Source organism: Staurois parvus, unplaced genomic scaffold, assembly GCF_062004578.1.
Source record: "Staurois parvus isolate SC_StPar_1 unplaced genomic scaffold, SC_StPar_1.0 ptg000948l, whole genome shotgun sequence".
Lineage (NCBI taxonomy): Eukaryota > Metazoa > Chordata > Amphibia > Anura > Ranidae > Staurois > Staurois parvus.
Window position 1 is genome coordinate 1,382,858 of NW_028318744.1, and position 15,890 is coordinate 1,398,747.

Consider the following 15,890-nt stretch of genomic DNA (forward strand, 5'->3'; position numbering starts at 1 on the left):
ATATACAGTATCTCACATAAGTGAGTACACCCCTCCCCCGGACTGTATACAAATATATATATACACACACACAGTATCTCCCAGAAGTGAGTCCCCCCCTCACATTTTTGTAAATATTTGATTCTCTCTTTTCATGTGACAACACTGAAGAAATGACACTTTGCTACAATGTGACGTAGTCAGTGTACAGCTTGTATAACATGTAAATTTGCTGTCCCCTCAAAATAACTCAACACACCGCCATTAATGTCTAAACCGCTGGCAACAAAAGTGAGTCCACCCCTAAGTGACAAGGTCCAAATTGGGTCCAGTTAGCCAGGACACCATCCGTAGTCTCATTAGGAGCCTCCAAACAAACTACTGAGGACCATTCTAAGCTGCTGCTAACCCTCAAGGGGCATACAATCTAAGGTCCCTAACCCTCAAGGGGCGTACAATCTAAGGTCCCTAACCCTCAAGGGGCGTACAATCTAAGGTCCCTAACCCTCAAGGGGTGTACAATCTAAGGTCCCTAACCCTCAAGGGGCGTACAATCTAAGGTCCCTAACCCTCAAGGGGCGTACAATCTAAGGTCCCTAACCCTCAAGGGGCGTACAATCTAAGGTCCCTAACCCTCAAGGGGCGTACAATCTAAGGTCCCTAACCCTCAAGGGGCGTACAATCTAAGGTCCCTAACCCTCAAGGGGCGTACAATCTAAGGTCCCTAACCCTCAAGGAATGTACAATCTAAGGTCCCTAACCCTCAAGGGGCGTACAATCTAAGGTCCCTAACCCTCAAGGGGCGTACAATCTAAGGTCCCTAACCCTCAAGGAATGTACAATCTAAGGTCCCAAACCCTCAAGGGGCGTACAATCTAAGGTCCCTAACCCTCAAGGGGCGTACAATCTAAGGTATCTAACCCTCAAGGGGCGTACAATCTAAGGTCCCTAACCCTCGAGGGGCGTACAATCTAAGGTCCCTAACCCTCGAGGGGCGTACAATCTAAGGTCCCTAACCCTCGAGGGGCGTACAATCTAAGGTCCCTAACCCTCGAGGGGCGTACAATCTAAGGTCCCTAACCCTCGAGGGGCGTACAATCTAAGGTCCCTAACCCTTAAGGGGCGTACAATCTAAGGTCCCTAACCCTCAAGGAACATACAATCTAAGGTCCCTAACCCTCAAGGGGCGTACAATCTAAGGTCCCTAACCCTCAAGGGGCGTACAATCTAAGGTCCCTAACCCTCAAGGAACATACAATCTAAGGTCCCTAACCCTCAAGGGGCGTACAATCTAAGGTCCCTAACTCACATTCATACATACACATACTAGCCCCAATTTAGACAGGAGCCAATTAACCTACCAGCATGTCTTTGGAGTGTGGGAGAAAACCAGAGTAACTGGAGGAAACCCACGCAGGCACAGGGAGAACATGCAAACTCCAGGCAGGTGGTACTATGGTTGGGATTTGAACCAATGACCCTAGTACTGCCAGGCGAAAGTGCTAACCATTTAGCCACTGTGCTGCCCAGTTGCCCACTGCCTGCTCTGCCCACCCCCACCCCCCATCGCTCCAACACATTTAGACTAAGTTTAGATGGCTGTGCTTGATGCCCCTCTGAAAAGCGACCTGCTGTGGACTGCTTTTCAGAGGTGTTGGACAGGCAGTGAGGAGGCAATATAACCGGCATAGCCATCCTCTTGTCACCATTCACCAGCAGCAAGCAGGGAAATAGACACGTGCGGTTCGTTGCATTCATAACTAAATTAGGAATAACTTTTTTTCATTCAGAGATTTGGATGTATCCAAAATTTCAGAATTGCAATAGTAAGGAATTCAAAATAACGAAAATGATACCCAAAATTCTAACCAAATGCGAATCGTATTTGAAAAGGAAATCGAATTCGAAAACAAGAATGGAATGAAGTAGAATAGAAAATAAAGGAAAAAAAAAATAATTGAAAATAATAGAATAGAACTGAAACTAAAATGTTATAGAATATAAAAAAATAGAACTGAAAAGAACAGAAAATAAAAGAATATTTTTAAAAACTGAATAAAATAGAAAAGAACAAAGTAAAACAGAACAGAAAGTAAAAGAATAGAATAAAATAGAAACTAAAGGAATAGAATAGAAAAGAATAGAAAAAAACAAAATAGAATAGAAAAGAATAAAATAGAAAAGAAATAGAATAGATTACTATAGAATAGAAAAGAACAGAGTAAAACAGAACAGAAAGTAAAAGAATATAAAAAAACTGAATAAAATAGAAAAGAACAGAGTAAAACAGAACAGAAAGTAAAAGAATAGAATAAAATAGAAACTAGAAAAGAACAAAGTAAAACAGAACAGAAAGTAAAAGAATAGAATAAAATAGAAACTAAAGGAATAGAATAGAAAAGAATAGAAAAAAACAAAATAGAATAGAAAAGAATAAAATAGAAAAGAAATAGAATAGATTACTATAGAATAGAAAAGAACAGAGTAAAACAGAACAGAAAGTAAAAGAATATAAAAAAAACTGAATAAAATAGAAAAGAACAGAGTAAAACAGAACAGAAAGTAAAAGAATAGAATAAAATAGAAACTAAAGGAATAGAATAGAAAAGAATAGAAAAAAACAAAATAGAATAGAAAAGAATAAAATAGAAAAGAAATAGAATAGATTAGTATAGAATAGAAAAGAATAGAGTAAAACAGAACAGAAAGTAAAAGAATAGAAAAAAACTGAATAAAATAGAAAAGAACAGAGTAAAACAGAACAGAAAGTAAAAGAATAGAATAAAATAGAAACTAAAGGAATAGAATAGAATAGAAAAAAACAAAATAGAATAGAAAAGAATAAAATAGAAAAGAAATAGAATAGATTAGTATAGAATAGAAAAGAACAGAGTAAAACAGAACAGAAAGTAAAAGAATATAAAAAAACTGAATAAAATAGAAAAGAACAGAGTAAAACAGAACAGAAAGTAAAAGAATAGAATAAAATAGAAAAGAAAGGAATAGAATAGAAAAAACAAAATAGAATAGAAAAAAATAAAATAGAAAAGAAATAGAATAGATTACTATAGAATAGAAAATAATAGAGTAGAACAGAACAGAAAGTAAAAGAATAGAATAAAATAGAAAATAAAGGAATAGAAAAGAATAAAATAGAAAAGAAACAGAATAGCATAGAATAGAAAGAACAGAGTAAAACAGAATAGAAGGTAAAAAAAATAGAATAAAACTGAAAATAAAGGAATAGGAAAGAATAGAATAGACAACAGAATAGAATAGAAAAGAATGGAACAGAAAAGAACAGAGTAAAATAAAACAGAATAGAAAATAAAAGAATAGATTAAAATAGAATACAAAATCACGGAATTGAATAGAAAAGAATAGAATCTATTAGAATAGAATATAAAAAATAGAATAGAACAGAAAATAAGAGAATAGAATAGAAAAATACAATAGAAAAGACAGAACATAAAAAAAAAGAATAGAATAGAAAAAATAGAAGTGAATAGAACAGAAAATAAAAGAATACCATTTGTTTGAATAGGTTGCATCCGACACCACTGATGCCCCCCCCCCCCCCAAAACCAACAACTGAATATCACATGCGTTACTTTTTTTGGGGATTTGGTGCTTTCGGCGTCAGGCTGTACCAATAATATCCAGCTAGGGGAACAATATGGCTGCCAGCGTTGTGTCCGGGCCCCTGCGAAGAAAGCCGACCTCGTAAAAGTGGTCATTCAGGGAACCTAAGACAAAAGGGTCTCATTATTCCGGTGATAGACGCGGCGCACCGGGGACCAGGGGGGCCGTCTACATCGCGAAGCGTCTATTCTGTGGCGGGGCCGCGAGGGAGGTGTACGGTTTCCGCACAGAATAATGGGGCCCTTCTCTGGCCCGATGATGCCGGGGACAACACCGGTGTCTCCTGATCACAGGGCGATTGTTCTCTCCTAAAGTTCAGGGAACGAATGTCAGGAGACGAGTGAGCTTCGGCTGCCATTGTGCGCAGGGAGCCCTGAGCGAGCTGACACCTCCGGACAGAGGCGGACTGACCATTTGGAAACTCGGGCACTGCCCCGAGGGCCCGGGGTCAGTAGGGGGCCCCATGAGATGCCCCTGGTACCTTTTTCATAGGCTTTTTTGAGTTTGGGCAAGGACACAGGGGCCCCATGATCCCCTATTGCCCGGGGGCCCCATGAATTGTCAGTCCGCCCCTGCCTCCGGGTAAAGGGGGACTCCGGGGACCGACATCCTGCTACACCTGAGCCCAGTGCTTTCCTACCTACTACCTCCAGCTAACCGGCATAGCCATCCTCGGGTCACCATTCACCCGCAGCAAGCAGGGAATTAGCACGTGCGGTTCGTAGCATTCTGAATAAAAATTCGGACAAACTCTTCATTTTTCGGAGATTCGGATGTATCCAAAATTTCAGAATTGCAATAGTAAGGAATTTGAAATAACGAAACAAAATGATGCCCCGAATCCGAACTGAATGCGAATCGAATTTGAAAAGGAAATCGAATTTGAAAACAAGAATGGAATGAAGTAGAATAGAAAATAAAGGAATAAAATAGAAAATAATAGAATAGAACAGAAAATAAAATGGAATGGAATATAGAATAATGGAATAGAATATAGAATATAAAAAATAAATAGAATGCAAAAGAACAGAAAATAAAAGAATAGAAAAAACAATGAATAAAATAGAAAACAGAGTAAAACAGAACAGAAAGTAAAAGAATAGAATAAAATAGAAACTAAAGGAATAGAATAGAAAAAAATAGAGTAAAATAGAACAGAATAGAAGGTGAAAGACTATAAAAACAGAAAATAAAGGAATAGAAAAGAATAGAATAGAAAGAAGAATAGAAAAGAATAGAACAGAAATAAGGGAATAGAATAAAATATAAAAAAATAGAAGTGAATAGAAAATAATAGAACAGAAAAATAAAAGAATAGAACAGAATAGAAAAAAATAGAATAAAATAGAAACAGAGTAAAACAGAACAGAATAGAAAGTATAAAAATAGAATAAAATAGAAAATAAAGGAATAGAATAGCAAATAATAGAAAATAATATAAAAGAAAATCAAGGAATAGAGTATAATAGAAATTAGAACTGAAAAAAACCCAGCATAGAATAGAAAAGAAAAGAGCAGAAAAAAATAGAATGAAATAGAAAAGGACAGAGTAAGAACAGAATAAAAAGTAAAAAAACAAAACAAAATAGAAAATAATAGAATATAGTGGAAAATAATACAGAAGAAAATAAAGGAATAGAAAAGAATAGAAATTAGAATTGGAAAAACAGAATAGAATAGAAAAATAAAACAGCGAAAAAATAGAATAGGATATAGAATAGGATAGAACAGAATATAAAATTGAATAAAAAAGAAAGATGGAAACAGAATAGAAAAGAATAAAATAAAATAGAAAAGAACAGAGTAAAACAGAATAGAATATAAAATACAATAGAAAAGAAAAGGGAACAGAATAGAACAGAATAGAATAAAATAGAAAAGAATAGAATAAAACAGAACAGAATAGAAAGTTAAAAAAATAGAATAAAATAGAAAATAAAGTAATAGAATAGAAAAGAATAGAATATAGTAGAAAAATAATACAGAAGAAAATAAAGGAATAGAAAAGAATAGAAATTAGAATTGGAAAAACAGAATAGAATAGAAAAAATAAAACAGCAACACAAAATAATAGAATAGGATAGAATAGTATAGAATAGACTAGAATAGAAAATACAATAGAAAAGAAAAGGGAACAGAATAGAAAAGAATAGAATAAAATAGAAAAGAATAGAATAAAACAGAACAGAATAGAACGGAGTGAAGCAACTCAGAGGTGGTGTGAAGCAACTCAGGAGGCAGAGTGAAGCAACAGACATAGCTTGCAGCAACTCAGAGGTGCATGAAGCAGCTCACAGGCAGAATGAAACAAGTCAGAGGCAGAAAGAAACGACTCAGAGGTGGAGTGAAGCAACACAGAGGCAGAATGAAGCAACTCAGAGGCAGAATGAAGCAACTCAGAGGCGGAATGACGCAACTCAGAGGCGGAATGACGCAACTCAGAGGCGGAATGAAGCAACTCAGAGGCGGAATGAAGCAACTCAGAGGCGGAATGAAGCAACTCAGAGGCGGAATGAAGCAGCTCAGAGGCGGAATGAAGCAGCTCACAGGCGGAATGAAGCAACTCAGAGGCGGAATGAAGCAACTCAGAGGCGGCATGAAGCGACTCAGAGGCAGAGTGAAGCAACTCAGCAGTGGAGTGAAGCAACTCAGAGGCAGCATGAAGCAGCTCACAGGCAGAATGAAACAAGTCAGAGGCAAAATTAAGCAACTCAGCAGCGGCGCAAAGCAACTCAGAGGTGGAGTGAAGCAATTCAAATGCAGCTTGAAGCAACGACTTGGCTTGCAGCACCTCAGAGGCAGAGTGAAGCAACAGACATGGCTTGCAGCAACTCAGAAGCAGCTTGATGCAATGGACATGGCTTGAAGCCATTCAGATGCAGCCTGGTGGTGGTGGCCCCTAGTGGACGTTTGGGGCAGCTCAGCTCAGGTCCCCTTTCACCCCGGAGTGTTTTGTCGCTCAATTCCCGATCTTCAGCAACGTTCAGAACGATGAATCCCTTCATCCTCAACAGCTCCTTCACACCTGAGTCTCGTGTCGCTCGCCGCCTCCCCGTGCAGCTCGAAAAACTGCATGGACTACTTTGGGGCAGATTCACATATTTTTGGCCCCATGGACCTAATGGGAGGGTCAGAAAATTGTGCGCTTGCATTTTCCAGACACTCCCATTGTGTGGGGCTTTTGTTAAAAATAATCCCTGGTGATCCTGCCATGAAAGTCCTTGTCCAGGCACTTCCTGTTACAGGGTGACAACGCTTTGGTCCTGTCTCCCAACTGCTCCAGAGTTGTCACCCTATTATATGTGCCCCCTGGTGGAAACTAACAGTGGGCGTGCCCATAAAACAAATGCCTAAGCACTTCAATCCAATGTGCAGCCAACACTGGCGAATGTGTATAGGAAAAAATCTGCGGCATTGGCACGGTGTAAAACATTTTTACTTGGGGGGGGTGGGGAATGCAATTATTTATGATAAATGGTGCAGTAACAAACTAAATGCTGTCCAGTGAAGGCTTGGATTGCCTGGATTTATTCCAGCAGAGAATGACGTTTTTCCTCTGGGACGAGGAGTACAACAGAGAATGAACGAAATATTTCCTGTGTGCTTATATAAAGGATAGGATGATGGAAGGCTGAGCACAATCTTTGCATTCTGCTGCCCTCTAATGGACATTTAGTGTATTACAATCCACACAAAAGATACATTAATGAAGTGTTACCTCTCATTATGTTCTGCTGCCCTCTAATTGACATTTATGCAGGCCATAGATGGGTCGAAAATCAGCCGATTTTTCGTCCCCCCCAAAAAAATCGGCCGATTTTCGCACCGTTAATGGGTCAATTGGTCGGCCGTTTTTCTGGATTTTGTCAGATTTTTTTGATCGGTAAAGTTGGAAAAAAATTGGCCAATTTCGCCGATCGACCGATTTCCCCAGCAATGATGGGCAAATCGGGCAATCTTTTTAACGATAAAAAATCTGCGCATGAGCCGTGACCTGCAAGAGAAAGAAGAAGTAGAAGAAGAGGAAAGAGGAAGAGGAAGAAGAGAAAGAGGAAGAAGAGAAAGAAGAAGAAGAAGAGAAAGAAGAAGAAGAAGAGAAAGAAGAAGAAGAAGAAGAGAAAGAAGTAGAAGAAGAAGAGAAAGAAGAAGAAGAAGAGAAAGAAAAAGAGAGAGAAGAGAAAGAAGAAGAAGAGAAAGAAGAAGAAGAGGAAGAAGAGGAGAAAGAAGAGGAGAAAGAAGAAGAAGAGGAGAAAGAAGAAGAAGCAGAAGAAGAAGAAGAAGAAGAAGAAGAAGAGAAAGAAGAAGCAGAAGAGAAAGAAGAAGAAGAAGAAGCAGAAGAGAAAGAAGAAGAAGAAGAAGAGAAAGAAGAAGAAGAAGAAGAGAAAGAAGAAGAAGAGAAAGAAGAAGAAGAGGAGAAAGAAGAAGAAGAAGAAGAAGAAGAAGAAGAAGAAGAAGAAGAAGAAGAAGAAGAGAAGGAGAAGAGGAGAAAAAAGAAGAAGAGGAGAAAGAAGAAGAAGGAGAAGAAGAAGAGGAGAAAGAAGAAGGAGAAGAAGAAGAGGAGAAAGAAGAAGAAGAAGAAGAGGAGGAAGAAGAAGAGGAAGAGGAGGAAGAAGAAGAGGAAGAGGAGAAAGAAGAAGAAGGAGAAGAAGAAGAGGAGAAAGAAGAAGAAGAAGAGGAGAAAGAAGAAGAAGAAGAAGAGGAGAAAGAAGAAGAAGAGGAGAAAGAAGAGGAGGAAGAAGAAGAAGAGGAGAAAGAAGAGGAGGAAGAAGAAGAAGAAGAAGAGGAGGAAGAAGAAGAGGAAGAGGAGAAAGAAGAAGAAGGAGAAGAAGAAGAGAAGAAAGAAGAAGAAGAAGAAGAAGAAGAGGAGAAAGAAGAAGAAGAAGAAGAGGAGAAAGAAGAAGAAGAAGAAGAAGAGGAGAAAGAAGAAGAAGGAGAAGAAGAAGAGGAGAAAGAAGAAGAAGGAGAAGAAGAGGAGAAAGAAGAAGAAGAAGAAGAAGGAGAAGAAGAGGAGAAAGAAGAAGAAGAAGAAGAAGAAGAAGAGGAGAAAGAAGAAGAAGAAGAGAAAGAAGAAGAAGAAGAAGAGAAAGAAGAAGAAGAAGAAGAGAAAGAAGAAGAAGAAGAAGAGAAAGAAGAAGAAGAAGAAGAAGAAGAAGAAGAAGAAGAAGAAGAGAAAGAAGAAGAAGAGAAAGAAGAAGAAGGAGAGAAAGAAGAAGAAGGAGAGAAAGAAAAAGAAGAAGAAGAAGAAGAAGAAGAGGAGAAAGAAGAAGAAGAAGAAGAAGAGAAAGAAGAAGAAGAAGAAGAAGAAGAAGAAGAAGAAGAAGAAGAAGAAGAGAAAGAAGAAGAAGAAGAGAAAGAAGAAGAAGAGAAAGAGGAAGAAGAAGAAGAGAAAAAAGAAGAAGAAGAAGAAGAAGAAGAAGAGAAAGAAGAAGAAGAGAAAGAAGAAGAAGAGAAAGAAGAAGAAGAAGAGAAAGAAGAAGAAGAAGAGAAAGAAGAAGAAGAAGAAGAGAAAGAAGAAGAAGAAGAAGAGAAAGAAGAAGAAGAAGAAGAAGAAGAAGAAGAAGAAGAAGAAGAAGAGAAAGAAGAAGAAGAAGAAGAGAAAGAAGAAGAAGAAGAAGAAGAGAAAGAAGAAGAAGAAGAAGAAGAGAAAGAAGAAGAAGAAGAGAAAGAAGAAGAAGAAGAAGAGAAAGAAGAAGAAGAGAAAGAAGAAGAGAAAGAAGAAGAAGAAGAAGAAGAAGAAGAAGAAGAAGAAGAGAAAGAAGAAGAAGAAGAAGAGGAGAAAGAAGAAGAGGAAGAAGAAGAAGAAGAAGAGGAGGAGAAAGAAGAAGAAGAAGAAGAGGAGGAAGAAGAAGAAGAAGGGGAAAGAAAAAGAAGAAGAAGAAGAAGAGGAGAAGAAGAAGTAAAAAGAAGCAAAAGAAGAAGAGGAAGAAGAAGAAGAAGCAAAAGAAGAAGAAGAGGAAGTGAAGAAGAGAAAGAAGAAGAAGAAGAGGAGGAGGAGGAGGAAGAAGAAGAGGAGGAGGAAGAAGAAGAGGAAGAAGAAGAGGAAGAAGAAGAGGAAGAAGAGGAAGAAGAATTCCAGTCCGCTGTTATATTTGACATTAAAAAGTATTGCGGTTGCAACATTGTATCTATTTGTATCTGAAAAAAACCATCTGTATCCGAAATGGATACAAACAGATACATTGTTGCAACCGCAATACTTTTTAACGTCAAATATAATAGCGGGGCTATCTGCAGGGACAGAAGTAATTAAATACCAGCCGTAGATGGGAAGAAAATCGGCCGATTTTTTTTACTGTTGGTGGTAACATCGACCTATTGAACAACCGATTTTTCGTTTTATTGTTAAAAAACCGTCCGGTTTTCTCCCCGTCTATGGCCTGCATTAGTGTATTACAATCCACACAAATGATACAGTAATGGAGTGTTACCTTTCATTATGTTCTGCTGACCTCTACTGGTCATTTAGTATATTACAACCCACAAAAATGGTACCGTAATGCAGTTCTCCCCATTGGAGATGCTCAGCAATCACCAGGCGCTAGCAAGTAATCACAGGCTGGGACCCGGTGATTGACAGTCGAGGCCACGAATGGCAGCGCAGGTAGGGTGTGCGCCCCCTTCCCAGAAATGCAAAATCACATATATATTTATATATATACGTGATTTTGCGCACCACTGCCGCCCTGTAACAGTATTTCTGCTATGGGGCGGTGGTAAAGCGGTTAAAGCAATCCACTGAGCCAGAGCCAACTCTTGAGGGAGTCTATTCCACGTTCTCACAGCTCTCACTGTGAAGAAACCTTTCCGTGTTTGCAGATTACATTTCTTTTCCTCCAGACGTAGAGAGCGCCCCCTTGTCCTCTGTGATGACCTCAGGGGGAATAGCTCTACACCGAGTTCACTATATGAACCACTGATGTATTTATACATGGAGATCATATCCCCCCTTATGTATTATACATGGAGATCATATCCCCCCTTATGTATTATACATGGAGATCATATCCCCCCTTATGTATTATACATGGTGATTATATCCCCCCCTTATGTATTATACATGGACATCATATCCCCCCATATGTATTATACATGGAGATCATATCCCCCCCTTATGTATTATACATGGTGATCATATCCCCCCTTATGTATTATACATGGAGATCATATCCCCCCTTATGTATTGTACATGGAGATCATATCCCCCCTTATGTATTGTACATGGAGATCATATCTCCCTTATGTATTATACATGGAGATCATATCCCCCCTTACGTATTATACATGGAGATCATATCCCCCCTTACGTATTATACATGGTGATCATATCCCCCCTTATGTATTATACATGGTGATCATATCCCCCTTATGTATTATACATGGAGATCATATCCCCCTTATGTATTATACATGGAGATCATATCCCCCCTTATGTATTATACATGGAGATCATATCCCCCCTTATGTATTATACATGGAGATCATATCCCCCCTTATGTATTATACATGGAGATCATATCCCCCTTATGTATTATACATGGTGATCATATCCCCCCTTATGTATTATACATGGAGATCATATCCCCCCTTATGTATTATACATGGTGATCATATCCCCCCTTATGTATTATACATGGTGATCATATCCCCCCCTTATGTATTACACATGGAGATCATATCCCCCCTTATGTATTACACATGGAGATCATATCCCCCCTTATGTATTATACATGGAGATCATATCCTCCCTTATGTATTATACATGGAGATCATATCCCCCCCCCCTTATGTATTATACATGGAGATCATACCCCCCCTTATGTATTATACATGGTGATCATATCCCCCCTTATGTATTGTACATGGTGATCATATCCCCCCTTATGTATTGTACATGGAGATCATATCCCCCCTTATGTATTATACATGGAGATCATATCGCCCCTTATGTATTATACATGGTGATCATATCCCCCCTTATGTATTATACATGGAGATCATATCGCCCCTTATGTATTATACATGGTGATCATATCCCCCCCTTATGTATTATACATGGAGATCATATCCCCCCCTTATGTATTGTACATGGAGATCATATCCCCCTTATGTATTGTACATGGAGATCATATCCCCCCTTATGTATTATACATGGAGATCATATCCCCTCTTATGTATTGTACATGGAGATCATATCCCCCTTATGTATTGTACATGGAGATCATACCCCCCTTATGTATTATACATGGAGATCATATCCCCCCTTATGTATTATACATGGAGATCATATCCCCCCTTATGTATTATACATGGTGATCATATCCCCCCTTATGTATTATACATGGAGATCATATCCCCCTTATGTATTGTACATGGAGATCATACCCCCCTTATGTATTATACATGGAGATCATATCCCCCCTTATGTATTATACATGGAGATCATATCCCCCCTTATGTATTATACATGGTGATCATATCCCCCCCTTATGTATTATACATGGAGATCATATCCCCCCTTATGTATTACACATGGAGATCATATCCCCCCTTATGTATTACACATGGAGATCATATCCCCCCTTATGTATTACACATGGAGATCATATCCCCCCCCCCTTATGTATTATACATGGAGATCATATCCCCCCCCCCTTATGTATTATACATGGAGATCATACCCCCCCCCCTTATGTATTATACATGGTGATCATATCCCCCCTTATGTATTGTACATGGAGATCATATCCCTCCTTATGTATTGTACATGGTGATCATATCCCCCCTTATGTATTGTACATGGAGATCATATCCCCCCTTATGTATTATACATGGTGATCATATCCCCCTTATGTATTATACATGGAGATCATATCCCCCCTTATGTATTATACATGGAGATCATATCCCCCCTTATGTATTATACATGGAGATCATATCCCCCCTTATGTATTATACATGGAGATCATATCCCCCCTTATGTATTATACATGGAGATCATATCCCCCCTTATGTATTATACATGGTGATCATATCCCCCCCTTATGTATTGTACATGGAGATCATATCCCCCCCTTATGTATTGTACATGGAGATCATATCCCCCTTATGTATTGTACATGGAGATCATATCCCCCCTTATGTATTGTACATGGAGATCATATCCCCCCTTATGTATTATACATGGAGATCATACCCCCCTTATGTATTATACATGGAGATCATATCGCCCCTTATGTATTATACATGGAGATCATATCCCCCCTTATGTATTATACATGGTGATCATATCCCCCCCTTATGTATTATACATGGTGATCATATCCCCCCCTTATGTATTATACATGGAGATCATATCCCCCCCTTATGTATTATACATGGAGATCATATCCCCCTTATGTATTGTACATGGAGATCATATCCCCCCTTATGTATTGTACATGGAGATCATATCCCCCCTTATGTATTGTACATGGAGATCATATCCCCCCCTTATGTATTGTACATGGAGATCATATCCCCCCTTATGTATTGTACATGGAGATCATATCCCCCTTATGTATTATACATGGAGATCATATCCCCCCCTTATGTATTATACATGGAGATCATATCCCCCCCTTATGTATTATACATGTTGATCATATCCCCCCTTTTGTATTATACATGGAGATCATATCCCCCTTATGTATTATACACGGAGATCATATCCCCCCTTTTGTATTATACACGGAGATCATATCCCCCCCTTATGTATTATACACGGAGATCATATCCTCCTTATGTATTATACACGTTGATCATATCCCCCTTATGTATTATACATGGAGATCATATCCCCCCTTATGTATTATACATGGAGATCATATCCCCTCTTATGTATTATGCATGGAGATCATATCCCCCCCTTATGTATTATGCATGGAGATCATATCCCCCCTTATGTATTATGCATGGAGATCATATCCCCCCTTATGTATTATGCATGGAGATCATATCCCCCCTTATGTATTATGCATGGAGATCATATCCCCCTTATGTATTATACATGGAGATCATATCCCCCCTTATGTATTATACATGGAGATCATATCCCCCCTTATGTATTATACATGGTGATCATATCCCCCTTATGTATTGTACATGGAGATCATATCCCCCCTTATGTATTGTACATGGTGATCATATCCCCCCCTTATGTATTGTACATGGAGATCATATCCCCCCCTTATGTATTGTACATGGAGATCATATCCCCCTTATGTATTGTACATGGAGATCATATCCCCCCTTATGTATTGTACATGGAGATCATATCCCCCCTTATGTATTGTACATGGAGATCATATCGCCCCTTATGTATTATACATGGAGATCATATCCCCCCTTATGTATTATACATGGAGATCATATCCCCCCTTATGTATTATACATGGTGATCATATCCCCCTTATGTATTATACATGGAGATCATATCCCCCCTTATGTATTATACATGGAGATCATATCCCCCCTTATGTATTATACATGGTGATCATATCCCCCCCTTATGTATTGTACATGGAGATCATATCCCCCCCTTATGTATTGTACATGGAGATCATATCCCCCTTATGTATTGTACATGGAGATCATATCCCCCCTTATGTATTATACATGGGGATCATATCCCCCTTATGTATTGTACATGGAGATCATATCCCCCCTTATGTATTATACATGGAGATCATATCCCCCCTTATGTATTATACATGTTGATCATATCCCCCCTTTTGTATTATACATGGAGATCATATCCCCCTTATGTATTATACATGGAGATCATATCCCCCCCTTATGTATTATACATGGAGATCATATCCCCCTTATGTATTATACATGGAGATCATATCCCCCCCTTATGTATTGTACATGGAGATCATATCCCCCCCTTATGTATTGTACATGGAGATCATATCCCCCCCTTATGTATTGTACATGGAGATCATATCCCCCCTTATGTATTGTACATGGAGATCATATCCCCCCTTATGTATTGTACATGGAGATCATATCCCCCCTTATGTATTGTACATGGAGATCATATCCCCCTTATGTATTATACATGGTGATCATATCCCCCCTTTTGTATTATACATGGTGATCATATCCCCCCTTATGTATTATACACGGAGATCATATCCCCCCTTTTGTATTATACACGGAGATCATATCCCCCCTTTTGTATTATACACGGAGATCATATCCCCCCTTTTGTATTATACACGGAGATCATATCCCCCCTTTTGTATTATACACGGAGATCATATCCCCCCTTTTGTATTATACATGGAGATCATATCCCCCCTTATGTATTATACATGGAGATCATATCCCCCTTATGTATTACACATGGAGATCATATCCCCCCCTTATGTATTATACATGGAGATCATATCCCCCCCTTATGTATTATACATAGAGATCATATCCTCCTTATGTATTATACATGGTGATCATATCCCCCTTATGTATTATACATGGAGATCATATCCCCCCTTATGTATTATACATGGAGATCATATCCCCCCTTATGTATTATACATGGAGATCATATCCCCCCTTATGTATTATACATGGAGATCATATCCCCCCTTATGTATTATACATGGAGATCAAGTCAGAGCAGTTTCCTGGCCGGAGGACATCCAGCATCATCTAGGTCTTTTCTGCCCAGCCTGAATACCCGGCCCGCTCCTTTCATTTGTTGGATTCCAGCTCCTTCAATCATGGAGGCTCTGCATCATATGTGGGCATCAGCTAGGGAGGTCTGTATACAAATGTAGCCTTGCTTAGAAATACCCGCTCCTCCAGACTGACACCCACCCATCAAGGCATGTTGATATTTGTATAACATTTCCTGCTACATGCAACAGGGATGAGAGCTCTTGAGGAGTACTGAGGCAGGGTAAGTCGATAATTGCAGGAAGCTAGGTACTGCCCGGCCCTGTAACCAGCCATGATCTGCCTGCACTGCATAGAGAAGCACAGAGACCCAGTAATGACATTGCTGGGTTGCATAATAAATGGTGCATAGGGAGTAACAAGCAAGATAACATTGGATCCCATGGACTAGTATGTTTTTGTTTGTTTTTTTTATATACAGGGACAAGTTTCAAAATGTTATTTTTGATAGTAAGGGTGCAATTTTACTTCAATTCCGAAAATGTATTTTTAGTTTTGGATAAAAGTAGAAAAGGGGCTAAAGCTCCTGACATTCCCCCCCCCCCCCC